The 26,285-nt window shown below is 43.7% G+C and overlaps 1 protein-coding gene across 3 annotated transcripts in view; it reads left to right on the top strand.

Annotated features, from left to right (window-relative positions):
* The window catches only part of PTCHD1 (patched domain containing 1), a 49,183-nt gene that overhangs the window by 19,212 nt on the left and 3,686 nt on the right, over window positions 1–26,285 (top strand). The window lies entirely within an intron of this gene.

Raw genomic sequence — 26,285 nt, 5'->3', positions numbered from 1 at the left:
ATTTTGGGGAAAACGGGGCATTAAATCAGAACAGGCAGAGGACTTCACTAGTGGACATAAAAAGATAGCTGGAAAGTGTATTCTGTTTGATTTGTGTTTAGTTCATAAATGGTAGGAAAAACTTTGTACGCTGCAGGTGTCTGACATGTTCTTGTTCACAACATTTTTCATTTATGAAGAATACCTCATGCATTGACTTGATAACAACTTTCTCAGCTGAAAATCAGTGTGCAGTACTACAAATTTTTCAGCATAAGTAGATCTCCAGTTACTAAGACACATCATGTAGTGATGTTACATGTTTCAGTAGGGTTCTTTTACATTCAAAGTAGGACCACTATGAGGTGCATATAATATATGTATGCTCCTGACATGTTTAATTTAAAAGATGGTGTGTTCTATAAAGCAGCCATTTAGATGCAGAACATACTAGTAAAAAGTAAGTAAACAGAAAGCAGACCCTCAAGTGTCACATCAGAGGCACATGTAAATCTGATTTTCAAATCATTAAATTAAAATAAAATGTAACATGATTAAAATGAAATATTTTGAATCACAGGGAGGCTAGCCATCTGCCTTGTTTTCTTATGTTTAACTTTATATAATGGAAAAATACCTTGATCAAACTAAGGAGATTATGCAAAATATCCTGTTTTTCTGTGTATGTTATACAGAGAATATTCACTGCAGAAATTAAATCTGAAAGTCCATCCATAGAAATGAAAGTATTTTGCATGGAGTGACTTTGAAATATGAAATGTTAGCTACATTAAGGGATCAAAACTCCCATTGCCTGAGGACAGCCTTCCAAATCTTTAATTCATTGGCAATGAAATGCTGTGATCTGCACTTCTTACGGGGGTGGGGGTCAAAGTTAACTATGGTGAGTTTGCATTCAGTGTTTTTGTAGCAAGTTGGTCCCAGGATATTTGAGAGCTAAGGTGGGTGAGATAATACAGTTTTACTTCAGAACTCCTCTTTATTGCCAAACACTGTAGACAAACATTATTTTTTAATTCAAGTGTATTACTACTGTTTTAGGAGTGATTTTTCTAGCAAGGAATTAAACTCTAAAAACTGTCAGCATCTAATGGCCCATTTCACTTGAATCCTACATATGCTTTGCATGGATTAATATAAACTCCTAAAAATGAGACATGGACATACAAGACACATTTAGAGCAGGGGCTAAATAATTTTTCATGAGAACTAGTTTAATCAAATGGACAGTTGGAAACACAATTTTTTTTCTTCTGACAGCAAAATGAAGCAAAACATTGAAAGATTCTGCACAGATTTTATTGAATATTTCACGTGTGCACAGTTAAAGACAAAGTCTCCCTTAAAGTAACTGAGATCTAGAAAAGTGATAGAAATGTAGCCATGTTAGTCTGGTGTAGCTGAAACAAAATACAGGACTATGTAGCACTTTAAAGACTAACAAGATGGTTTATTAGATGATGAGCTTTTGTGGGCCAGACCCACTTCCTCAGATCAAATAGTGGAAGAAAACAGTCACCACCGTATATACCAAAGGATACAATTAAATTTTTAATTGTATCCTTTGGTATATACGGTGGTGACTATTTTCTTCCACTATTTGATCTGAGGAAGTGGGTCTGGCCCACAAAAGCTCATCATCTAATAAACCATCTTGTTAGTCTTTAAAGTGCTACATAGTCCTGTATTTTGTGAGAGCTAGAGGTACACTCCAATGTTTGATTGTAGTCAATGGAGATATTTCTGATCAGACTGGATCAGACTGTAGATTAACTTGACCTTCAGAAAATATAGGACTTCTGGTCTGAGGTTTACTGTTGTAGCTTTTCTTGGCTGAACATGGGCTCCCAGAATAACATTGTTGCCAAATGAGTTAACATGATCCTGGGATGTATAAATAGAACAATCTCAAATAGGAGCAGAGAAGTTATTTTACCTTTGTATTTTGACTTTGGTGGAATACTGTGTCTAGTTCTGGTGCCCACAATTCAAGAAGAATTTTGATAAATTAGAGTTTCAGATATCCATAAGAATGAGTAAAGGGTTAGAAAGCATGCTCAAAGAGCTCAATCAGTTAGTTTAACAAAGAGAAAGAAAGTTAAGAGGTGACTGGATTACAGTCTGTGAGTATCTACACAGAGAACAAATATTTAAAAATGGCCTCCTCAATCTAGCAGAAAAGGGTATAAATATAACACAATCCAATGACAAGGAATTGAGGCTAGAGAAATTCAGATGGGAAATAAGGTATAATTTTTTAACAGTGGGGGAATTAAACACTGGAACAATTTACTAAAGGTTATGGTGAATTCTCCATCCCTGACAGTTTTTAAATCAAGATTGAATGTTAAAATATATTCCCAAAATTATTTTGGACAACTTCTGTTGGTTGTAATATACAAGAAAGTGATCAGAATAGATTGTCACAGTGCTCCCTTATGGCTTTGGAATCTATGAATCCATGATCTCATGACTACAAGCAAAGAGTTGACAGGGGAAAAAAACTTACATATGATACAAACCTTGATGTTATACAGATGCCACCATTATGATCAACTTGCAGCTGGTCAAAAAATATTTCTCAACTACTGTAGTCATAAAATCTTACAATATGTGTTCAGTTATTCACTGAATGTTTTAGATGATTTGCTCAGTTATACAGCCAGTTGGATAATTCAGGCAATATATTTGCAAAACAAAGTATTCAATGAATTCTGCACTATTTTTAATGTAATATTGGCACATCCTTCTCTTCATTATTTACCTCATGTCAGCCTGCATCCCTTCCAACAATGAACAACCTACAGTGCAGAAAGGATAGCTCAGTTTCTGTATTTATTGAATCCTTTGCCTCACTAAGTCTTGATTGTGATAATGGCTTTTTTGTTGTGGGCAGGCATATTTACCACCAATAGGATTCATTAATTGCTTATTAAAACAAAGCAAAAATCACATAAAGTCATTGAAAGAAACAGGCTTCTGAGATATGCTACTTGGTGAGCTTCAGTACTAGTGAGAAATACAGCAGGAGCCTCTCCACCTGGTCCTAAAAGGGTAGGTTCAACTTTCACCGTATCAGAATGAGATTTTAGGGGCAGGAAGAGCTGCATAGATTGGAATCTTACAGTATGCCTACACATCATGATAGATCGGCACTGCAGCATTTGATGCAGCAAGTGTCAATTTACCTGCTTTGCTGAAGACATGCTAAATAGATGGGAAAGCATTCTCCCATCAATCTGTGTACTCCACCTCCTGAAGAAGCATAAGGGAAGTCAACAGGAGACATTCTCCCATTGACAGAGTGAAGTGTAGCCTCCACAGTAAGTGGATACAACAAAATGGATTTCAGTTACATTATTCATGTAACTGAAGTTGCGCAAGTTAGACGGATTTACCACAGTAGTGTAAACAAGCCCTTATATAGCACAGATGAGATGCTGTCTGAGCCATTGATCTAAATATGGGAATTTTTGCAACAGTCTTTTATTTTCACTGTGAATATTTTGTGAAGCAAACTTGGGAAATTTTACACAGCTCTTAGTTAAAGGTGTTCATTGCAAAACAAAAACATCTTTTTTGAAAAAATCAATTAACTAAATTCTGCTCTGTTACATCTGGACAACCCCAGCAGCTTCCATGAGTTACCTGAATATAAGTGGGAACAGAGTATATCTGAATAATTTAAACGTTATGGTCCCAATTCATCAACACACTTAAGCATATACATAAATGCTTTGGTAAATAGAAATAAGATTACTTAAATGTTTAAAGTTTGATACTGGCATAATAATTTGCTGAATCAGGGCCTGTCCACTTTTAGCCTCCAGAAGTATGCAATGACAAATCAAATTCTTCATAATTATATTAAACAAATTATATAAGTGGGCATGAGCTACAAAGCAGAGATCCAGATTTTGATTCATCATAGCCTTCCCAACCAAAGTTTTGGGGTGTTTGTGATCTGGTCCCAGGCCAAAATGCTATATTAAAATACCTAGAATCACCATAACTAATAAGTGTAATTTAGTTATTCCTGATCTTTAAAAGTATATCAACTTCATCAAAAGCACTGTGTGTTACATCTCAAACCATTACAAATAAGCAGTGCTCATGAGACAGTTGACATGTTATATCATTCATTGACAACTGAAATGAAATTTTAAATGTTGGTCTTTCTAATTCAAAAAGGCAGTCTGTTATTCCTTTAGAAAAACTTTGCAATTTGTTCAAGAAGATTCAGCTCTTTTAAACAGCCAAGTTCACTGAAAAAAGCATCCATGTAAAATAATTGTGGGATGTCAGACATTGCCAAATATGGGGAAAGAGGCAATAAATGTTCCACTGACTTATATTTAGCTTCTGATCTAACTGTGCACTAAGACTTTCAAATAGGCATGGAAAAAACAGATACAAGAATGGCCTGAACTTTTAGCCATCTGTAAACTGATGAACCATTTTGCTAGGTTTGATAAAATACAGATGAGTGCAGTGCCAACATTCACAGTCCTCTATCAGCCTCTCCTTTGTCAAAACATTCTTTGCAGTCTCAGCAGGTCAAGGACTCTCTACTAATCTAGCAACTATGTTCATAATTATGCAACTTCTCAGACTTCCTTAGGCTCAGAGGAGAAGCTAGTTCACGTGGCAGTTCAAAGCCTAGAACATGACATTTTAGCAGAGTGGCCAGACAGAACTAATAAAACAAACTGTCAGATCAGAGAACTTTCTCTTAAGTAGCAGCCAGTTAGAGTTTGGACTGGGAGAGAGGGAGCAGGAAAACTTGTGGCCTTGTTAACATCTGGAAGAAGCAGCTAGAGATAGGAGAGGGAAACCAAGACAAAAAAAATGGTGAATTATGTTGGTGTCCAGATTAACTTGAGCATTGTGAGCAGGAGAAGGCAAATGTGGGGTAGGAAAATGGGGTAGGAATTGGCTGTTTTTGAAGGTGAGAGGGACAAGGACAGACTATGAAAGCATAAAGGTCTACAGATGCTCAAGCCTGTGTGTAACTAAACAAAATCAGAGAGGCTATGGACTGGGTAAAAAAAAATTAGAAGAGCAGTGGAAGTTCATGTGGCCCTTCCCAGCACAGTCTGAAATACTAAGTGCAATTTCCTGCACTTCAGAAGATTTTAGACCAAGATTTGAATAAACAAGTAGTCTACCTGCCATTTCTCTGGATCTCTGAAGTAAACTGTGAGTGTTAACTGCATTGTGTTAAAATGTAATCATGCTGAAAAATATCCCAGGCTCTAAAATCACTCATCATATTTTCCATCGGACACAAAAAAATTATATTCTTTTAAAACCCTGTGTCAACGTTAGTTTTACATACAGGAACATTAGCGTCCCAAATCAAGTTCCTGAACAGCTCTCCCAAGTACTATTAATTCCACACTCAAAGGTACAGTATACACAAATGTTTGACTTTGTTGAATATTTTTCCACCAATCTTTGTCATAAATCAATAAAAATTAGACTCTTACTGTGTCTTCCTCGTTTTTATTCTTTTCACTCAGCTTTCTTTCCTTTTCTATCAGCCTGTCTCTTTTCCATCTCTCTTTTTCCTAAGGAGAATTTTATCTTCCCTCGAAATATGTTTCTCCTCGAGTTTCTGTACTTATGCATCTTCTCCTTCTCCTTCCATCTCATTCATTCCTACTTTCCCCCAATCTTCATGTCTGCATACTTTTACCCTTCCAAGGTTTGTTTTCCCTTGCTTCCACTCCGTCTGTTTACTGTTCCCTCATGTTGTGTCTTCCTGATCCCATTTCAACCTTGTATTCTGATTTCTCTCCTATGCTTCCCTCATAATTTTTGCTTTTTCCCCCTGCCTTTGCTTATGCGCCCACCTTTTTCTTGACTTCATCTTCCATTTCTTTCTCATTCTTTACCAGCCCAGTCCTCTGCCCCCAAGCTAACTTCAACACCAATTTAAATAATCCATCCTCTGCCCCCTCAGCCTCTACAATTGCTACTCTGCCCACAATACATACCCTTTCCATTCATTTCTGTAGTGAATGGTCTGGCCCTGAACAGTTTTTTTCCCATGATCCAACTTCTGCCCCCAATACATCCCTGAATACATGCTTTGCCTTCTCATACCCTCCCCCCCATCAGTTCCCAGATGGTCCTCCACCCAACCCACCCTGTTTAGACCCAATGCTTCTTTTGCCCACAAATGTCCATTCTGTTCTTCATCAATCCATCCTCTGAACCCCTCAGTCCCTGCTCTGCCCTCTCAATCCAAAGTGATCCAACTGAATTCTGTCCCCAATTGATTTTTCTGCTTCTCTCATCTCCCTGCTCCCTAATTAATTGATTTGATTCCCAACAAACTGTGGTGAGATCCAAAGCCAGTAGTACTGTAGCAAGAACTGTGTTTTCCCCTATAAAAGGTCAGGAATCAAGAATACCGTCTACTCCAATACATTTCTCCTTATCCTGAATAAAACTTACCAGAGAGATGGCTCATTGTTCTGAGTTAGCACAGAGATAGGCATCAACCTAGGAATACAACCTCTGAGGCAAAACTAAACATTGTCTGAACATACCTGGTTTTGATCTCCTGTCAATTTTCCCATTTTATACAAAAATGTTCAATGTCCATGAATAAATTAATCAAAGTTGGGCATGAATCTTTTGTTTTAAAAATAATTTTCTAGAATCTGAACATTTGGAGACAGAATTATGGTGCATTTTGAAATGGGTTGGTTCCTCGGCAGAATGTGAGTTTAGATGGTATGTATTCATATTTGCTCATTGACTGAGCCTGTCTCATGTGCTTAAGAGGGTCAGCTGAAACCAATTAGGCTTGTCTTCTCAGATCTATGTGTGATCAAGAGAGGGTCCCATGTGTTATAATACACTTCTGGAGGACAGGGATATGTCTGAAATACCAGAGAGGGGAGCAGACCCATCTCTCCCAACCTGACCTAGCCCAAGGATGAAGTGTGTGACTAAGCCTCAAAAAGAGAGGCATAGAAAATTATTTATGTAAGAAATGTAAATGCTGTGGGGTTCCTTCCTTTAATGTAAATAACACCAGTCATAACATCAGTGTCGTGACCCTGTTGTAAATAATTTGCAAAAGTAAAATGAGACACTAAATTTGTATGAACTGTAGCTCATTTTGGACCTAAAGTGAGAGGCAATTCTCAAAAGGGGAGAAAACTGTGATATATGTGTTGACCTGCCATCTTCAGGCAATTGGACTTTTTCTATGAAGAGGACACACTAGGTGCTGGAAGGGTCAAAGGAAGAGAGTCTGAGACTAGGCCTGTGGGAGCAAGGGTGATTGTGTAGGATCAGAAGTCCATGACAGGTTTGGGGAGTTGCCCTTCATTTGGACATTCTAGGTAATTACCCAAGTTGTTCTCTGAACCTGAGGTTTCCTCATCACTAAATTTACTCTGTCTCCTGTTTTTATGAAGTTATTCAACATTAAGAGCAGTTTACTGTATGGTTTTCTATGTTAATATGTTTTATTCATTATCCCAATGCCTAACATTTTGCCCAAACTAAAATAGCCCTTGCCTCATTCCAGCCTAGGTATTCCCATGTGCGGTACCAAACAGTGGTATTTCTGTTCTATTACTCAAAAATTATTTTTACTACGTAGATTGACATAGCCTCATTTTTTTTGTATTGCCGTTGCTTCAGTTTTACACATTTTTTGTAAGGTCTGTAGGAAAACTCATTCTCTGTAAAGAAAGTTAGCTCACAATATCTTTTGCTGCCCTTTGCCTAATATTGTTATTTTATTTAACTTTCATTTGCTAATCTCCAGTACTTTGACTCTCAGCACATAGAACAGAAGGAAAAATTGGTAATGCTTTACATATGGTTAACATGACAGCAATGGGAATCATTGGGAGGTTTGTCTCAGTTTGTACCTGCTGCCCATCACAAGCTGCTGGCATTCATGCTGAAAGCTCCTCTCTCTTGATTAAGCATTGTTTGGAGCCCCTGAACACCAAGGAAACTTTTTCTGTGTGTCTGCATTGCCAGAGTCCTCTTAGGTTTCCTAACACCATAGTTGAAGTCTCTCATATTCTATGCAACTAACCTGGTACGTCATGCAAGGTAAAGTATCCCCACCCCTTAGGTATTCTATGGTCCAAACACCTGCACCATCCTCTTCAGCCACAGCATACTCCTCTCTTCCTCTCTGTATCCATGCAGGTGTGTGATTATCCAAACAGAATGTTTCCCTTTCTGTTCCTTCATTGCTCCCTCCCCAGCTAACAACTCAGCCACAGAACGGTATAATGGAGGGGGTTTGCTCATTTTTCACACATTTCAGTGTGAAAGACCACCTGGCAGGTTTTCAATGGTACAAATGGCTCAACTCCTATTGAAAATCAGCAGGAGTTAAACACTTGGCTGCCTTTTGTGCTCTTGAAGATCTCTCCTCTAAAGAGCCAAAAGTTTGTTTTGAAGCATAGACTGATATTTATTAGTGATCAGCAAATCTCCAAAAACTTTAAGCCCAGATTGAATTCAGAGAAGAGTGTAAAAAGTTTGGATTCTCAACAACATACATACACATAATCAGCCAGCAGCACAGTACTTCTATTCAAATCTTTTTCAGTGTTCTAAAAGAAACATACATTCTTACATTTCAGCCTCAGCCAGTTCTCTGTGATTGAAGTAATCCGCAAGTTGAAACAGAATTGACATCCTGATGTTTAAACTCCAAAACAAGCCTTTGATATGGAAGTGTTTTGGATTATTTTTTTAAAACAAATATTTGAACTATGAGAAGTCATTCTCAAATGGTTTTATGCTACCAGATTAAATATTCATTTTAAATAAATAAATAAATAAATAAATAAAAACAGATTTTGAACCATATCTTTGCTTTGCTTATCTCTGCTTCTCAAAATAAATTTGTCTCTCAGATGTTTTTCTATTTATAAAATGTGCTGACATTCTGCTATCATTATAATAACAAACATTGCATTGGATCAGTATCCAAAAAATGAAAGCTCCAAAAGAAATTATTTCCACCCGCATTGAAAATAACATCCTCTGAACATCCAGTCTCCCAGACTACCTAATCAGGTCTCAACTCCATTGAAGAGGGCATAAAGTTAGCCATGTGCAAATGTTTTTGCTGGAACAGAGCTGTAATACTTGTACAATCACCACATGTAAATCTTTTGTCTATTGATTTTAATTGGATTTGGTATGATGCATCATACACTGATTGGAAAACATAATATATGGGCAGAGGGATTTTTTTTTGAAGTGGACAAGATTAAAATATGCATATTATTTCAAAGTTGAATGATAAATCATGATCTTATGGATTCTAGTTTATGTTTTTCTGCTGTTATTGCTCATGATCATAGTAAAACTAGGAAAAGAGATTGTGACTAAATCGTTGGAAAAAAACGAACTAGATAAATTCACGGAGGATTGTTCCATCAATGGCTGTTAGGTTGGTCAGGGATGTAATCCCATGCTCAGGTAACCCTACACATCTAACTGCCAGAAGCCAGGAGGGGAAGATAGGGTGGATTTAGCAGTCAGTCATGTTGCTCTGTTCTCTACACTCTCCTGACACTCTGTTACTGGCCACTGGAGACAAGACACTGGGCTAGATGGACCAATGATCTGAGCCGGGATGACTGTTCATATTTACTTCCAGTATTTTACACATATTTCTCCTTTTCCACATTCCTCTCTTTTATATAGATCAGGATAGAGAGACAATAGAGAGGAAGTATCCATCATTTGCATGCGTGACTTTGTACATACTTACTAAGGCCAGTAATTTTGGTTTGAATGGTAATACAGGTAACATAGTTTGTTCTTTTTATAGAGTTTTCTAAAGTGTATGTCCATTGTTGTTTGCTTGTCATGATCAAACACTTGTTTATATTTCAGTAATTTTATAGAAATATTTTGGTTTTTCTCGTTAGAAAGATAACACCGTCCACCCTGGTTTATTAGTCTGCGAAAGGGGGTACTAGAGAAGAGTTACATATGCTAGAGCTCTCTTTGTGTAACTTTGGGAGAATACAAATCAAAAAGGGCGATATTAAGAAGGAAAGAAGGCCTGTGCAGTTTTTCCAAAAGAGGTGCATTTGTCAGAAATGTGGGATAGGTGAAATATTCTTTGTCTGATGAGGAACATCCAAGGATGATATTTACCCATGGCACAGGGCCCACGCAAGTCCTATTCACCACCTGAATGCCATATCAGATATTTTGAGGCCTTGTGTGGGTCCTGAGTGATAAATAAGGCATGTGCCAGTGAATTTCATCATGAATGTGCAGTAGAAAGTAGTATGTAAATGAGTTTGACTAATGGCACATGCATGTCTTTTCCAAAGATCCATAACTATAAGGTGGGTGCTAAATTGACTGAAAGACCTTACTCAAAGAGTAGGTATCTTTCACTGTCATACTAGAAGGGCATATCTAGCCACGCACCAGTCAGTCCTGGATCCAGTGCTACAGGTTGTACCTCCCTTTACTGGGACTCTCTGTGGTCAAAATCTGTGGTCCAGTGGGACCATGGGTGTTCCTGGACCACACAGCCCAGGCATAGGGAGGTTGGGGCCGCAGGGCAGGAGTGGCAGGGGGGCGCAGAGACTCAGGTAGGAGCCAAGGCACAGAGGGGCAGGCGGCACAGCAGGAAATTCTGGCCTCTGTGGCCAGGCGGTAGTGAAGCCCGGCAGTGGCAGCCATGGAACTCTGGCTCCAGCCAGGGAGCTTAGGACGGCAGTGGCAACCGCAAGAGTTTAGGGATGGCAGCGGCAGCCAGGGAGCTCTATCCCCAGCTATGGAGCTCTGACCCCATCGTCAGCCACATCCGGGCTGACAGAAGCGTGGCTAAGCTGGAGCCCTAGCCGGGGCAGCAGGACAGCATGGGCCATGTTGGGAGAGACCTCTCCTGGTCTGGCAAATCCCCTTGTTTGGGACCAGTCAGGTCTGGAGGGTGACAGACGAGGGAGGTCCAACCTGTGTTCGGTATTTTCGTTTATGATTTGGGTAATGGAGTAGAAAGCCTGGTTATAAAAATAGTGGGTGGTACCAAGTTGGTAGGGGTTGCAAGCACTTTGTAGGACAGGATTAGAATTCAAAATGAGCTTAAACTAAAAAATTGGTCTGAAATCAACATGAACTACAATAACACGTGCAAAGTATTGCACTTATGTCCAATTACAAAATGAGGAAGAACTGGCTAAGCCAAGCGTGGGCAATCTTTTTGGCCACATTTCAGCATGGAAACTGTATGAAGGGCCATGAATGCTCACAAAATTGGGGGTAGGGATGAGGGCTCTGGTTGAGAGTGCAGGCTCTGGGGTGGGGCCAGAAATGAGGGGTTCAGGATAGGGATGTAATAGTATAATCATTTAAGCATGAGCTTCTTGCTTACCGTAATGGTTACACTCCGGCTCCCGACCCTGCTCCCAGGGAGCTGGCTGCCACCCTATGCTTCTGCCTCTGTTCCCAGGGAGCTGGCTGTGCTGTGGGCTTTGTGATATAAGTTTTACTCTGCAGAGCCTGCAGCATGTAACTAGGGTTGCCAGATGGCTGAAACAAAAATACCGAACACCTCCCTCTCCCCCACAAAAAAAAACGGGAACAAATTTTGTTGAAGGGAAAAAAAAGGAGGGGGAGGCCAAAGTTGTTGAACAACAAAAAAAAAAGACTCCAAGAACCTGGATCACTGATAGGGGTTACCAGGTAGTCATTTGAAAAAAAAAAGGACACGCTTCATGGGGGGGGGGACTGGCCAGGAGGTGGGGGGCCTGGAAACAGCTAGCCGGGGCTGGCCGGAGGAGATGGGGGGCCAATGGGAAACAGGGCTGTCGTGGGGGGAGGTGGGGTTGGGCGGAACGGGGCTGGCCACGGGATATCGGGGGAGGGGAGACCAGATGGGAGGGGGCGGGGATGGCCAGGAGTAAGGAGGAGCGGGAAGCACAGCTGGGGGGATCAGGGGCCACGAGGGTGGCCGGGAGGAAGAGGGGGCAGGAAGCAGAGCTGGCGGGGGGCGTGCAGCGGCACTGGCCGGGAGGAAGGGGAAGCGGGAAGCAGAGTTGGCAGGGGTGGGGAGAGGTGCAGCGGCGCTGGCCAGGGAGATCAGGAAGAGGAATGGGCCAGCGGGAAGCAGAGCTGGGAGGAGTGCAGGGGGGCTGCCCAGGGAAGATCAGGAGAGGAAGTGGGAGAGAACCGGCCGGCTGGAAAGGAGGGGGGTGAGCAAATTGGCCGGCGGAGTACAGGACTGACCTGGGCACTTGCTGCCTGTCCCGCGCAGGCTTCCGGCGATGCACGAGCGAGGAGGAGGCTTCCCCTCCTCCTCACACTCAACCGACTGACGGCTCCACGGCAATCTTGGCCTCGCCTCCCAGCTGGGACTCCCAGCTGCTCCCCACGCCAGGCTTCCGTCCAGTGTGCAGCCAGAAAAATCAGAAAATACCAGACATTGCCCATGTCCAGTATTTTCTGATTTTTTTTACCGGACAGAGTGTGCAAATACCAGATTGTCTGGTACCATACGGGACACCTGGCAACCCGACGTGTAACCAGTAACTGCTAAGATTTTTAATGGTTCCATGGCTGCCTATTAAACTGCTTTTTAGCATCCCTAGTTCAGGCTGTAAGAGGGTGTTCTGGGCTGGGACTGAGGATTTGAGAGAGCGGGAGAGGCTCTTGGGTAGGGCAAGGGATTGGGCGCACGTGGGTGAGGGCTCCAGCTGGTGGTGCAGGGAGAGGGATTTAGGATTTCCCAGCCAATGGGAGCTGCAGAGCTGGTGCGTGGGGCGGGAACAGCGTGCAGAGCCTCCTAGCTGCCCCTACTTTCAAAAGCTGCTGCACATGCAGAGCAGGGCAAGACAAGCTGCCAACCCTGCTCCCCAGCTGGAGCACCAGAGTGGGGCAAGCTCCCAATCCAGCTCCCCAGTGGAATCTCGTCAGATTAAAAGGTCCAGTCAGCTGGATGCAGCCCATAGTCTGTAGTTTGCCCATCCCTGGGCTAGGTGATAGCACTGCTAAAAGGGGGGGGGAGGGGCTATAATGGATCGAAACTGAATACAAGTCAACTATGTGATGCAGTTGCAAAAAAGCCTAATATAATTCTGGGGTGTAATCTCAGCAGTGTTGTATATTAAGACAATGTAGGTAACTGTCCTATTCAACACTGGTGAGGCCTCAGATGGAGTACTTGTGTCCAGTTCTGGCTGCCACACTTTAGCAGAGATGTGGACAAACTGGAGAGAGTCTAGAGGAGAGCAACAAAAATGATAAAAGTTTTAGAAAACCTGACCTAGGAAAAGATTAAAAGAACTGGATAGTTTAGTTTTGAGACTAGCAGAGTGAGGGGGACCTGATAACAGTCTTCCAGTATGCTAAGGGCTGTTATAAAAAGGCCATGGTCAGTTGTTCTCCTTGTCTAATAAGAGCAGGTCACAAAGTAAAGGGCTTAATCTGAAGCAAGGAGATTTAGATTAGAAGATATTAGAAAAACTTTCTAACTAGAAGGGTAATTAAGCTCTGGAATAGGCTTCCAAAGGAGGTTGTGGAGTCCCATAACTGAAGGGTTTTAAGAGCAGATTAGACAAACACCTTGCACGTATGGTCTAGGTTTACTTTATCCTACCTGAGTGCAGGGAGCTGGACATGATGACCTTTTGTGGTCCTTTTCAGCCCTACGCATTTCTCTAATATTCTACTTTGAGGTCCACAGATCTAAAATAATGCTGTCCTTTAAGAACAGTAAATGGTTACACATTGGCTGTAGTTATCCTTATCAACATGCACTGATTATGTTTGTGTATGACCATTTTTACCCCTCATCAGTGTTCCTCTATTCAGCTAATTAACCATGTGTGAATACAACAACATTGTCAAATATGGCAGCCACTAGCCATTATTCAGGTGTACATTGTTTAATATTTCAAATTCTATTCCTTCACTCCCAAGCGGATACAATGTAGGTCTCAGACAGGTAATGTGTCCCGAAACAAGGGGACAGATTCTTAGCTGACGGTAAATGAAAATTTGGCCAATGCACTCTGACTTTTGATCCATGGAATAAATCATTGAGTGAACCCTAAAACCTGGTGCATGTGAGCATGCCTGGTTTGTGATTATGATAATGGGTCTTTTATAAAAATTCAAAAGCTCATCCTACAAAAAGCATGCCATGGATGATCTGCCCTGATTATACAAGGTAAATGATGAATACCAACAGCAGCATTTGGACTAAATGCAAGACATCCTTGAGACCAGTTGACAACTATGATGTTTAAATACACTAATCCACAACAAAGTGGAATGACTAATTTCAAACAATTTTTTTTAAATATGTGATATAGGAAGATCATAAATGGAATGTTAAGAGCACCACAGATATAATGTCTCTTTTTTGGCATAGAAGACAACTTTCTCTAACCCTGAGCCTACCTGAAAGTTATGGCTATAACCTAAGTGTGCTGTAGTTTTGTAGTAAACAGTCATGCTATGCTCATCTGATCTTGTTACAATAAACAAAGGTTGAGTCCATGCAGCATTTTTCATCAATACACAATCATGTTCCGCCCATATTTGTGTGCCTGTACCCACCGTGTTACCTATGTTTGTATAAATGTACTCAGGGACAAGCTGGGGAGCTGTCTTTTAGTGCCTCAGCAGAGGAGAACACCCAGCGGAGACAGACCGCACCTAGAGTGGTACTAGCAGAACATGGAATACTGGGAGTTCTTCCTCTACAGAAAGGAGAAAGGTGGGCCTGCCATCCTACTCACACAGGCACAATTGTGGGAAGTCCCACTGGCATGGCAAAACAGAAGAGTTATGAGTTTCTGTCAGGAAGGCTGCCATGTTTCAGACTTGGACAGCAGCCTAGGTATGGTTTGCTGCCATCTTCAGTGTGGACACAAATATTGTAGAGTGCTTCCCAGGCCACAACATGGTTACAAAGTCAGTAAAAAATGAGTGTAAATTAACTGTTGTTCTAGTTCAGTCAGCTTCTTTGAATTTTATTTTTGGGGTCAGAAAAATTTTATCTAATGTGTATGCTAACTCTTTTGCTCTATACGCATATTCATGGAAGTTTTGAGATTGCTAGTCACTGGTTTCAAATTATATTTGTCACATCCAGCAAGTCACGGAACATTTTTAACTTTGTCACTGATTGATTGTTCCTAACCTTGGTGCTCAGGAAGGTCAGCAGTGGCCATTTCGTTTATCTTCAGAGAGGGGGGAGCTAGGTTTTAGGTGAACTATCTGATCCAGCTGGAAAAATTGTGGAGGGAATTATCCCAGGCTCAGTGTCTAACTCTGGAAGGCACGCACATGAAAGAGCAGTGCATTGTGTTATTCTTAATTCCATTAGCTAGTTGAATCAAGCATGTCTTCATTATATCATAAACTACTACTGTTACAGTTTTGTAAAAGAAAATTCTTTGGGCCTGATTCTGATGTCCCTTGTGCTGGTTTTACATAGGTTAGCTTTTTATATTTAAATGGAATTACTTTGGATTTACACAGATGTAAGTGAGAGCAGAATCAGACCAAATGAGTCTATATGTAGCAGTTTCCCCGCACGTGCATACACCATGCATCAAAGTCTGCACTTACCTCCTGTGACTATCTCAGGAGGCCAGTAGCATAGATTAGCTCATTATTATTCTTAATCTCATCAGTTGCTGATAATTGTGTGTATTGTTGTGACATGTAACCTCATTAATGCAGAGGTAAAGCATTATTAGTGCTTTGGCTATGTCTACACTACAGTGTTATTTCAAAATATCTTATTTCAATATAGTTAATTCTAAAAAAGTTATTTTGAAATAACATGTCTACACACAAAATAAATTTTGAAATAGCGTTTTGCTATTTCGAAATAGCGCATCAACACTGAGTGGACATTGAATCGCATTTAAGGCTGGCCGGAACCAGGTCCAGCAGGGCATCAGGTCAGGAGTTACTTTGTGTGACTGTTGCCTGAGGCTATCTGAGGCTTGTGCTTAAAGGGACTCCCCCTGGACAGCTGTTTCTCAGCTTTCCCTGCTTGCTTGCCTACCTCTTGAGGGACAGCAAAGCATTTTGTCCCTGCGTGCTGGACACCACAGGACTCTGCAATATGAAGCCAGAGCTGCCCCTGGGCACTCTGGTGCTTCTCGTGGACATGTTGCTGCGAGCCTAGCTGCACTTTCTGCAGGCTGCCATCTGGAAGGTCCATCGGAGGGCTATCAGTATCCAGGAGGCCCTGTGGAAGAGCTTCCACCCTGAGGAGCACTAAGAGCCTCCCTGGTCTGCCCCACTGGGGGCTTGTGCCTCATTCCTCCCTCACATCCTTCCACTTACCCCTCCCTAACCCCCCTTCCTGATGTCAAATAAAATACATGTATTTTCATGAACACAAACTCTCTTTATTTAACAAAACTGGGGGAGGAGGGGATGAAACTCAGGTGAGACTGGGGAAAGGAGGCGGGAGAGGGGAGAAAAGAGGATGGGAGAGGGGACGGGGAAACCTGGGAGGCGGAAGCTGGAAGGGGGAACAAGAGGAAGAAAGGGGAGGGGAAGCTCGGGGCCCAGGGTTGGGGGTCTCACTGGACCAACTTGATTTTCATGCAAACCTGCTCCTGGGTTCGCATTTGGCCTTTGGTGGCCAGGCTGGCAGCTATCCTGCCATTGACGGCTGCATTCCTCCATCTAGTGTGGAGATCATGAATGTTGGGGGCATCTCCTCCAAACATGAATAAGGTCCATAATCTCCACCCTGAACCAGGAAGGTGCCTGCCTTCTTTAGCCCCTGGCAGGCTCTTGGGAGCTGGCAGACTGCTCCTGGGGAACGGTGGAGGGCTGGATGCCAGTGGCTTGCCGACTCATGTTTTGGGGCCACAGGGTCAGCGGCAGTGACTGCTGGCTCTGGGCTGGCAGGCTTGGAGCTGGCACAGGCACTGTGGCCAGAGTCAACTCCTTTAAGGGCTCCAATGGATGTGGGGAGGGAGTGGAGTGTTCTTGGTTGAGGCTGAAGTGGCCACCAGGACACCCTGGGGAGGCTGGAGGCCCCCTATTTCAATATAAGTGTCTATACAGCACTTATTTCGAAATAGCTATTTTGAATTTGGTGTTATTCCTTGTGGAATGAGGTTTACCAAATTCAAAATAAGCACTCAAGGTTTGGCTGTGTAGACACTAGTCAAGTTATTTCAAAATAACGGCTGTTATTTTGAAATAACTTTGCTGTGTAGACATACCTTTTGTGAACAAGTGTGCTAAAACAGGGCAAATAAAACTATTACCCATAAAATTGAGTGGAGTTTGGGGGCTAAAAGGGGCACTGCACCTCCATAATTGCAAGCCTCAGGCAGGCAAGGAGCCTGAGTGTGCAATGTAATGAGTTCTGCAGAGGAGAGGAGACAGGATACTTCTCTCAGCTTGGGCCCCTGGGGCAGGGAGTCAGAATTTTGTTTCTAAGCAGAAGGATTAACAGGTAATTAAGATAAGAAAGGGCTGCTGGGATGTTTCCTAAAGTGAAATGATCTGTTTTGGCAAACTGCAAAAAGTAAGTAGTCCAAATGATAGGAAACAGATTTTCCTACAGTTATTTCAATTGTTGGAATCAAGACATAGTAACAAAGTTGTGAATATTTTTTAAGAAGATAACTGATTTTTGTAGACCAAAGGAAATCTAGTAGATATAATCTACCGGGATGTCAGTAAGGCATTGGATACAGTTCCAAGTGATAAATTATTAATTAAATTGGAGACGATGGGGATGAGCACTAAAACGTGGATAACTCACTGAAGGGGAGACTACATTAGGTCAGGCTAGAGGAGGGTTACTAGTGGAGTTCCTCATCAGTTTTTGGACCAATCTTATTTTACATTTTTATTAATGACCTTGGTACAAGAAGTGGAGGGTGTTACTAAAGTTTTCTGATGACACAAAGCACTCCACTTAGGAAGTGACAATCAGTTTCACACATACAGAATGGAACTGATTGTCTATGAAGGAGTATTACAGAAAGGGATCTAAGGGTGATAGTGGACCACAAGCTAAATATGGGCCAACTATGTGACACTGTTGCAAAAAAAGCAAACATGATTCTGGGATGCATTAAGAGGTGTGTTGTGAGCAAACACGAGAAGTCATTCTTCCGCTCTACTCTGCACTGATTAGGCTTCAGCTGGAGTATTGTGTCCAGTTCTGGGCACCACATTTCAAGAAAGATGTGGAAAAATTGGAGAAGGTCCAGAAAGAGCAACAACAATTATTAAAAGCTTCGAAAACAAGAGCTATGAGGGAATACTAAGAGAATTGGGCTTGTTTAGTTTAGAAAAGAGAAGACTGAAAGGAAACATGATAGCAGTTTTCAAGTATCTAAAAGAGTGTTACAAGAAAGAGGGAGATAAATTATTCTCTGAGGATAGGACAAGAAGCAATGGGCTTAAATTGCAGCAAGGGAGGTTTAAGGTGGACATTAGGAAAAACTTCCTAACTGTCAGAGTGGTTAAACACTGAAATAAATTGCATAGGGAGATCATGGAATCTCCATCACTGGAGATATTTAAGAGCAGGTTAGATAGACATCTGTCAGGGATGTTCTAGAAGGTGCTTGGTCCTGCCATGAGGGCAGGGGACTGGACTTAATGATCTCTCGAGGGCCCTTCTAGTTCTAGTATTCTATGATTCTGTGTCAGAATTGGATGGGTGTAATATTTTTTAACTTTCTTGATATAGGAGTAGCCTGTAAATCTAAAATGGTGCCCCCGTGGGTTAGCACGGAATTTCTCCCCTTCCCCAATATGCAACCCCATTGGCTTGATTGGAGCCATTCCTCCAAATATAGAAGTCAGTCTACATCTATGCATAAAGTGCTACTATGTATAACAGACAGCCATGGAAGAGCAGAATGTCTAATTCCATCTTTAAGGGCTGTTGTCCCACTTTCCAAGAAAAGTAAACAAACACACTTGAAAATGAAAGGTAAAACACAGTGCTGTTTCACACCACAACATGCTGCTATACTGTATCTATCTGCACATAAAACTACGGCTATTTCTACACTAGCACTTTTGTTGGGGGTTAATTATGCTAGCAGAAGAGCTCTCTCCTGCTGGCATAGAGTGGCTACACGGGAGACATTACAGATGCACAGCAGCAGTGATGATGCTGTGTCACTGTAAGGTCCATAGTGTAGACATAGCCCTGTGAAAATGCAACTAAAATTTGATTCCCAGTCTCTCTCCAGTCATCTGAAGAAGTGGGTTGTGCCCACGAAAGCTCATGATACCATCTAATGTTTTGTTAGTCTATAAAGTGCTACCAGACCATTTGCTTGCTGTTTTTTTCCGTTTTCCATTACTGAAAAATTCTATTCCTTTTTTCCGTTAAGTACATAAAATTTTGTATGTAATTAAAGATAGTACATTCCATTCTTTAAATGAAGAATATCTTAGAGTAACGGTCATTTTAGGCTAGAGGTGTTGCCTAGTGGATAGAGCATTGGACTGGGGCTTAGGAGATCTGCCACGGGCCTCCTAGGTAACCCTGTGCAACTCATTTCACTTCACTGTATCTCAGACTCTGTGTTTGTAAAATGAGGATAATAATACTGACCTTTTTGACAAAGTACATTGAGACCTACTAATGAAAAATGCCATTTAAGTGCAGGGTATTATTTATCTTATTTTCTAAAGACAAAGATGGGTGAAACTTGGTCTGCGGGCTACTGCAGGAAGTACAGTCAAAATTACTCCAGCGTGAATACACAGAAGGGCTTACGTCCTGTGACACTGATACGACACTGATATGCATAAGTTCTTTCTCCCTCAGCAGAGCTATGTGTACTCAGACCACACCTACCAGATGGGGTCCCACTGAGATAGGTGAGGATCACATGGGAGCTTGGGCATGTATATGTATTCTTGTTCCTGGCTGAGGCAGAAATGTAGGCACCTAAAAATCCTTTACAGCAGACATTTAGGCACCAAGTGAGTTTAGGTGCCTACAGGTTTAGGCTGCAACTGAGAAGGTGTTTTGTGGATTACAGTAGCACCTAGATAAGGGGTTTAGATGCTTATGACCCTCTTTGGCTCTGGGCCTAGTCTTTGGGCCGCTTTAATCAGAATTGCTGCAATAGATCTCAAGTAACAGCACACATAACAAGGAGGTATCCCTGGTGTCCCAAATATTGATTACACCCTTTTATAGTATTTTGTTCACTTGACGGTAATGCACACGATGTTGTGTGCAGGAGTCAGACATGTTTGCCTGCAGGACATATGGGAACCATAAAGACATTGAACCTCTCATTCCTCACTTTGGCAACTGTTCTGTTACTTTTAAATAAAGGTCAATGTCTCCAAGCTTAGCAGTTTATCCTACTGAACCTAGAGTATAACTATTTAAAGCAGCATTTCTCAAATATGGCCTCCAGGGGCTTTTCTTGTGGCCACAGCCTCTTGGGCTGTGATGGGGGAGGGGCAAAGTAGCAGTCCAGCCCCTTCCCCTCCCCGTTGTTCTTGGAGGCACTGCCTCAGTGTTGGTTGTTGGGACTGGCAGCAAGGACTGGGCCCGCCCGCCTCTCAAGACACCTGGGGCACAGTGCTGGAGGAGCAGGCAGCCAGTGAGCTCCTTGGTTTCCTGGGGTGGTTGAGCTCAGGCTTTGAGGTCTGTTTGCAGGCTCCATGCCCCTGCCACAGGGCTTTGGGCACTGACCACAGGACTTAAGACACCAGCTCTCTGCTGCTTCCCCCTGGTCCTGCATCCAGGGGTTAATTGAGTATTTTAGAGAAGAGTTTGAGAGCGGCCACAGGAAGAGTTGGTGGCTGCAAGCTGAGGCCACCAAAAAAGTTGTCCCAAGAACCCTTTGATTTACAACATAATTAACAACAGGGCGTCAATCTGATGTCTACACTAGCACTTCTGTCGGTTGAGTGTAGGGGGAGAAAAACACACCACATATTGGGGATGGTTTAATTATGCAGACAGGAAATCATTCTTCTGTCGCCATCGAGTGGCTACGCAGAAGACCTTACAGTGGTGCAACTGTGCTACTGTAAAATCTGTAGTGTAGACATAGTCTGTCACTAATTGTACTTTTTCCATGTGTAGGGAGTTTTGTCATACCAAATTAGTCTTAATAGGGGACTCTGTATTAACTATAAAATTGACAGTCTTGACCTGCCCTCCATGCGCAGCTATAAAACAATATTTGGTCAAATTAAGATAAATGACTCATTGGAAATGCGATTCCAATTATGTAAAGGTTCTGACTAATGGAACGGCTTAGGCAGGGATGTCAAACATTCAGCCCACAAGCCATATCTAGCCAGTGTTTTGCATTTATGTGGCCGTCATGACACAGATGCTCAAGAATTGAAGTATTTATTTTTTAAGAAAATGGCCAACACTATTGACAGAGATAATCTTCCAAATGTGAACCAAATATTAAAGATGCCATGATGTCTGCCTGAATTTGCGGAAAGTATGAAACAGTCATCAGAGATGTGAATGCCTCTGACCCTGGATCAATTATTACAGTCCAATTTATACTTTGATGCCCTCATTAAATGTTTTAATTGCTGAACATTTTGTTGGAAGGAATGAGGATAAAGATGACAACAAAGCCTACTGGTTTGGAAATTGGGCATTGCTGAAGGGAAGAAAATGCAGAAAGGAAAACAGAGTAGATTCACAAAGGCAGGGCAGGGGAGAAACACAGAGACAACAGGAAGAGAAAAGAAGAAAAACAAAAGGGAGATGCAGTGGTTGACCCAAAGAGGAGAAGACTTATCACTGTATAATAAATGCAACAAGAAGAAGAAAACATAAATAACTAAATTTTTAGACTGAGCTTCACAAAGGGAGTAGATTTTGCCCATGAAAGCTTATGATACTGTGTGTGTGTGTGTGTGTGTGTGTGTGTGTGTGTGTGTGTGTGTGTGTGTGTGTGTGTGTGTGTGAGTCTCTAAGGCTATGTCTAGACTGCAAGCCTCTTTCGAAAGAGCAAGCCGCTTTTTCGAAAGAAAGCACCCAGTGAGTCTGGATGTTCTCTTTCGAAGAAGCCCTATTTACATTCAAGAACGCCTTCTTTCGAAAGAAGCACTTTCGAAAGAAGGCGTTCTTCCTCGTGAAATGAGGTTTACCGCCTTCGAAAGAAAAGCCGCGTTCTTTCGATTTAATTTCGAAAGAACGCGGCTGCAGTCTAGACGCAGGTGAAGTTTTTTCGGAAAAAGGCTACTTTTCCCGAAAAAAAACCCTGAGTCTGGACACAGCCTAAGGGTATGTCTACACTACAGCGCTAATTCGAACTAACTTAGTGCGAACTAAGCTAATTCGAACTAACGCATCCAGACTAAAAAACTAGTTCGAATTAGCATTTTGCTAATTCGAACTAGCATGTCCACATTAAGTGGACCCTGAACCGGGGTTAAGGATGGCCGGAAGAAGTGCCGGCAGGGCATCAGATGAGGACTTAGAGCGTGGAGCTGCTGCTTCAGGCTAGCCGAGGGCTGTGCTTAAAGGGACCCGACCCCCATCTGGGACAGACAGTTCTCAGGGGTTCCCCGCTTGCAAAGCAGTCCTGGCTTGGAGTGCCCTGAGTGCCCACACTGGGCACATCACAGCACTCGGCCATCAGACTGGCTGCACTTGCCACAGGCTGCCATCTGGGGAGAGGCGGTAATTGGGGGGCTGCAGGAGAGCTTCCACCCCCAGAAGCCCGCAGAGCCAGCCCAGTCCTCCCCATCGGGGGCTCATACCCCATTCCTCCCTCACCTCCTTCCACTTACCCTTCCCTAGCCCCCCTTCCTGATGTACAAAATAAAGAAAACGTGTGGTCAAAAATAGAATCTCTCTTTATTGAACAAAACTCGGGGAGACTGGGAAAAGGAGGTGGGAGAGGGGAAGAGAGAGGGTGGGAGAGGGGAGGGCAACTAAAATGATCAGAGGTTTGGAAGAGGTCCCATATGAAGAGAGGCTAAAGAGACTGGGATTTTTCAGTTTAGAAAAGAGGAGACTGAGGGGGGATAGGATAGAGGTCTATAAAAGCATGAGTGGTGTGGAGAGGGTGCATAAAGAAAAGTTCTTCATTAGTTCCCATAATAGAAGGACTAGAGGACACCAAAGGAAAGGAATGGTAGCAGGCTTCAAACTAGTAACAGAAAGTTGTTCTTCACAAAGCAAAGAGTCAACCTGTGGAACTCCTTGCTGCAGGAGGCTGTGAAGGCTAGAACTAGAACAGAGTTTAAAGAGAAGTGAGATCAAGTCATGGAGGTTGGGTCCATGGAGTGGTATTAACCAGGGGGTAGGAGTGGTGTCCCTGTCCAAAGTTTGTGGAAGGCTGGAGAGGGATGGCACGAGACAAATGGCTTGGTCACTGTCTTCGGTCCATCCCCTTCAGGGTCCCTAGGGTTGGCCGCTGTCGGCAGACAGGCTACTGGGCTAGATGGACCTTTGGTCTGACCCAGGACGGCCATTGTAAGCTCAGGGCTCAGGGTCGGGGGTCTCAGTGGACCACCTTGATTTTCATGCACACCTGCTCCTGGGTGGCCAGGCTGGCAGCTCTCCTGTCCTAGACGGCCACTTTCCTGTGCCTAGTGCGGAGGTCGTGGACGAGGTCCACGATGTCCGCACTAGACCAGGCGGGTGCCCGCCTCTTGCGGTCCCAGGCAAGCTCCCGGGAGCTGCCAGCCTGGTCCCGGGAAGAGGCAGAGGGCTGGGGGGCATCGGGTGGCTGGCTCGAGCCATGCCAGGTGCAGGGTCTGCTAGCTGGGTGCTGGCTGGCTTGCACCTGGCACGGGCATCGTAGCCAGCCCATGGCCCTTTAAGGGGTCCGGGGCCGGGAGGGGGGCATACGAGTTTCCCTGGTGTTGGCCAGAGTGGCCACCAGGGAAAGCTGGGGCGGGTTAGCCTCCCACTAGTTCAAATTAAGGGGCTACACACCCCTTAATTTGAACTAGTAAGTTCGAACTAGGCTTAGTCCTCGTAGAATGAGGTTTACCTAGTTCGAACTAAGCGCTCTGCTAGTTCAAATTAAGTTCGAACTAGCGGAGCGCTAGTGTAGCGCCTATCAAAGTTAATTCGAACTAACGTCCGTTAGTTTGAATTAACTTTGTAGTGTAGACATACCCTAAGGGTATGTCTACACTACCACCGTAGTTCAAACTAGGGTGGTTAATGTAGGCAACCAGAGTTGCAAATGAAGCCCGAGATTTGAATTTCCTGGGCTTCATTTGCATATTGCTGGGCGCCGCCATTTTTAAATGTCCGCTAGTTCGGACTCTGTGCCCGCGGCTACACGCGGCTCGAACTAGGTAGTTTGGATTAGGCTTCCTATTCCGAACTACCGTTACTCCTCGTTAGGGAGCCTAATCCGAACTACCTAGTCCGAGCCGCATGTAGCCGCAGGCACAGAGTCCGAACTAGCGGACATTTAAAAATGGCGGCACCTGGTAATATGCAAATGAAGCCTGGGAAATTCAAATCCCAGGCTTCATTTGTAACTCCGGTTGCCTACATTAACCACCGTAGTTCGAACTAGGGTGGTAGTGTAGACATACCCTAAGATGCCACAGGATTACTTGTTTTTAAAGTCACAGATTAACATAGCTCCCCTTCTGAGACTACTACGGTAGCTCATGAGAGAGGTTGGTGAGAGGGGAGCAGGCCCACTGACAGCAATTCCAAACACCAGAGCAAAACAGTCAATTGCCCCCATCCATGCACAGGTTCCAGATGCGTTCTCCTGACATTTGGGTGGTGCTGAGCCTGTTCTGACTTGCAGCGTAGCCAGGGCTTCCATACGCACACCTGGTAGGATTGCCAAGTGTCTAATCACACAAACCCAAAGACCCTTGCTCCACCCTCTGTCCTTCCCCTTTCCTCAGGCCACACACCTGTCTCCACCCTTCTCCAAGGTGACGCCCCCCACTCGCTCCAGCCTCCATCACTCATTCTTCACCACCCTCACTCACTTTCACCAGGCTGGGGCAGAGGGAGTTTGGGAGGGAATGTGGGATGCAGGCTCTGGGAGTAAGCTGAGGTGCAGCAGGGGATGCAAACTCTAGGGGAGACTGTGGCGAGGGTGCAGGGTTGGGCTTTGGGAGGGAGCTTGGGTATGGGAAAGTGTGGGGGCTCTTGGCTGGGAGGGGGATTGGGGTACAGGATAGGGTGCGAGGTGCCGATTCTGGGAGGAAGTTGGGGTGTAGGTGGGGGTGTGGTTCTGGACTCTGGGAGGGAGTAAGCTCTGGGCTGGGGCAGGGGATTGGGGTGCTGAAGGCAGTGAGGGCTGCGGCACTTATCTCGGGCAGCTCTCAAAAGCGACCAGCACACTCCTCTGGCAGTGGCTCCTAGGCAAGGGGAGCCAAGAGGTCTCTGCACTTTGCTGCCCACGAGCACTGCCCCTGCAGTTCCCAGAGTCAGCACTCAGGGCAAGAGACGCACATGAGACACACGCGCACACAGAGGCTGCAGGGACAGTGCACTCTCCGGGAGCAGAGCAGAGTAAGGATGTGTCAGAAGCCTGCCTTAGCTCCACTAGGCTGCCAAAGGCAGCCAGGGACCTCTGGGCCCTTTTAAATGACCCATGCCCCTGAGAATTGCCCCTTTTGCCCCTCCCATTGGCAAGCCTGGAGAAGAGTATCCTGAACTCCACCCCCTCTAAGAGTCAGGCACCTAAGTCACCTGACTCTAGCAAAGAGGTTCCCAGTTTGTGGCTCAGTAGTGAGATAAGTACTTCCCTGTAGTCTGGACACAGGACAGATCTACACTGGCAGAAAAAAAATCGATTCAAAATACACATTTCCACCTACATGAATTGTATAGCTGGAGTTGACATACCTTGCACCAATTTTCTGGGGTGGCCCCACAGTGGGAGGTTGCTCCCATCAAATGCCCTTACTCCTTGCGACAGCAATAGTGAGGAGTACCGGTGCCAATGGAGGCGTCTTCAGCATTCGATTTAGTGCGTCTTTAAAAGACCCACTAAACTGAACCCTGGAGGATTGATCGCCAGAGTGTCAATCCTCTGACCAGTGGAGACATGGCCTTAAGTGCCTAGGTCAGTTTCTGAGCGAATGAATTAGAGCCTGCTTCACTCCACACAACAGAGCCAAAGAAGATGGTGACCTCGCTTCACTTCTGAGTGGTGAGAGCACTCACCAGGCATGTGGGAGAACTATGTTCAATGTCCCCCTCTGCTGAGGGGGAGAAATTATTTGAACAGAGGTCTCTCACCTCTCTGAAGGTAGGGTGTTCTAACCACTGAGCTATGGGAATTTCTCCCATTGAAGCTGTTCCACTGTGGGTA

The sequence above is a fragment of the Pelodiscus sinensis genome, chromosome 1 (assembly GCF_049634645.1).
Source record: "Pelodiscus sinensis isolate JC-2024 chromosome 1, ASM4963464v1, whole genome shotgun sequence".
NCBI classification, from domain to species: Eukaryota; Metazoa; Chordata; order Testudines; family Trionychidae; genus Pelodiscus; species Pelodiscus sinensis.
The sequence above is the reverse complement of the archived record's forward strand: the minus strand, read 5'-3'. Positions and strand labels throughout refer to the sequence as shown.